At 49.2% G+C, this 2,009-nt stretch overlaps 2 pseudogenes; both read left to right on the top strand.

Moving 5' to 3' along the window:
• Positions 1-2: 2 nt before the first annotated feature.
• LOC102481429 (tyrosyl-DNA phosphodiesterase 1 pseudogene) lies at positions 3-981 on the top strand (annotated as a pseudogene).
• A 2-nt stretch (positions 982-983) lies between these two features.
• LOC106733919 (tyrosyl-DNA phosphodiesterase 1 pseudogene) lies at positions 984-1,845 on the top strand (annotated as a pseudogene).
• Positions 1,846-2,009: the final 164 nt, after the last annotated feature.

Below are 2,009 nucleotides of genomic sequence, written 5' to 3'. Positions count from 1 at the left end.
TGGACGACTGGCTCGTAAAACAGTATCCACCAGAATTCAGGAAGAAACTAATCCTGCTTGTGCATGGGGATAAGTGAGAAGCTAAGGCTCACTTACACGCGCGGGCGAAGCCTTACGAGAACATTTCCCTCTGCCAGGCAAAGCTGGATATCACATTTGGAACACATCACACGAAAATGATGCTGTTGCTCTATGAAGAAGGCCTCTGGGTTGTCATACAGACCTCCCACCTCATCCATGAGGACTGGTACCAGAAAACTCAGGGAATATGGTTGAGTGAATTCTGGAAAGAAAAGCTTCTCTTGTCCACCTTCTCTTTAAAAAAATATTAAAAATATTTCCCAAGAGCGGGAAGATGTGGGTGTGACATTGATCATTAATATTGTCAGCATTCCCTTGTGAAAGCAAGAAAATGGGACAGAGCACCGTGTTTCCGGATTCTGCAGCATTTCCGTTCACGATACTGGAGTGACTGGAGCGCGTGCCTCTTTTCCTTCACAGCTCCTGAGAGAACACGCCTCGTCCACACCCAAAACAGAGCCCTGGCCCCTGGTAGGTCAGTTCTCAAGCATTGGCTCCTTGGGGGCTGATGAGTCAAAATGGTTATGTTCTGAGTTTAAAGAGAGCTTGCTGACACTGGGGACGGATAGCAAGAGTCCTGGAAAACGCGCCGCGCCTCTTCATTTGATCTATCCTTCTGTGGAGAACGTGCGGACCAGCTTAGAAGGCTATCCTGCCGGGGGTTCTCTTCCCTGCAGCATCCAGACAGCTGAAAAACAGAACTGGCTGCATTCCTATTTTCACAAATGGTCAGCCGAGACTTCTGGCCGCAGCAATGCCATGCCACATATCAAGACATACATGAGGCCCTCTCCAGACTTCAGTGAAATTGCTTGGTTCCTTGTCACAAGCGCGAATCTGTCCAAAGCCACCTGGGGAGCTCTGGAGAAGAATGGCACTCAGCTGATGATCCACTCCTACATTCTTCAGCTCAGTTTAACTACTGCTTTGACGACTGGCTCGTAAAACAGTATCCACCAGAATTCAGGAAGAAACTAATCCTGCTTGTGCATGGGGATAAGTGAGAAGCTAAGGCTCACTTACACGCGCGGGCGAAGCCTTACGAGAACATTTCCCTCTGCCAGGCAAAGCTGGATATCACATTTGGAACACATCACACGAAAATGATGCTGTTGCTCTATGAAGAAGGCCTCTGGGTTGTCATACAGACCTCCCACCTCATCCATGAGGACTGGTACCAGAAAACTCAGGGAATATGGTTGAGTCCCTTGTACCCACGGATCGTCCACGGAACCCCCAGATCTGGAGAATCAACAACACATTTTAAAGCTGATCTCATCAGTTACTTGACGGCTTACAATGCTCCGTCTCTCAGAGTGGATAGACACCGTCCACGAGCATGACCTCTCTGAAACAAATGTTTACCTTATTGGTTCAACTCCAGGATGCTTTCAAGGAAGCCAGAAAGATAACTGGGGACATTTCAGGCTCAGGAAGCTCCTGAGAGAACATGCCTCGTCCACACCCAAAACAGAGCCCTGGCCCCTGGTAGGTCAGTTCTCAAGCATTGGCTCCTTGGGGGCTGATGAGTCAAAATGGTTATGTTCTGAGTTTAAAGAGAGCTTGCTGACACTGGGGACGGATAGCAAGAGTCCTGGAAAACACGCCGCGCCTCTTCATTTGATCTATCCTTCTGTGGAGAACGTGCGGACCAGCTTAGAAGGCTATCCTGCCGGGGGTTCTCTTCCCTGCAGCATCCAGACAGCTGAAAAACAGAACTGGCTGCATTCCTATTTTCACAAATGGTCAGCTGGGGACGGATAGCAAGAGTCCTGGAAAACACGCCGCGCCTCTTCATTTGATCTATCCTTCTGTGGAGAACGTGCGGACCAGCTTAGAAGGCTATCCTGCCGGGGGTTCTCTTCCCTGCAGCATCCAGACAGCTGAAAAACAGAACTGGCTGCATTCCTATTTTCACAAATGGTCAG

The sequence above is a fragment of the Tupaia chinensis genome, unplaced genomic scaffold (assembly GCF_000334495.1).
Source record: "Tupaia chinensis unplaced genomic scaffold, TupChi_1.0 Scaffold146052_1, whole genome shotgun sequence".
NCBI lineage: Eukaryota > Metazoa > Chordata > Mammalia > Scandentia > Tupaiidae > Tupaia > Tupaia belangeri.
This window is presented reverse-complemented; position numbering and strand designations above follow the sequence as displayed.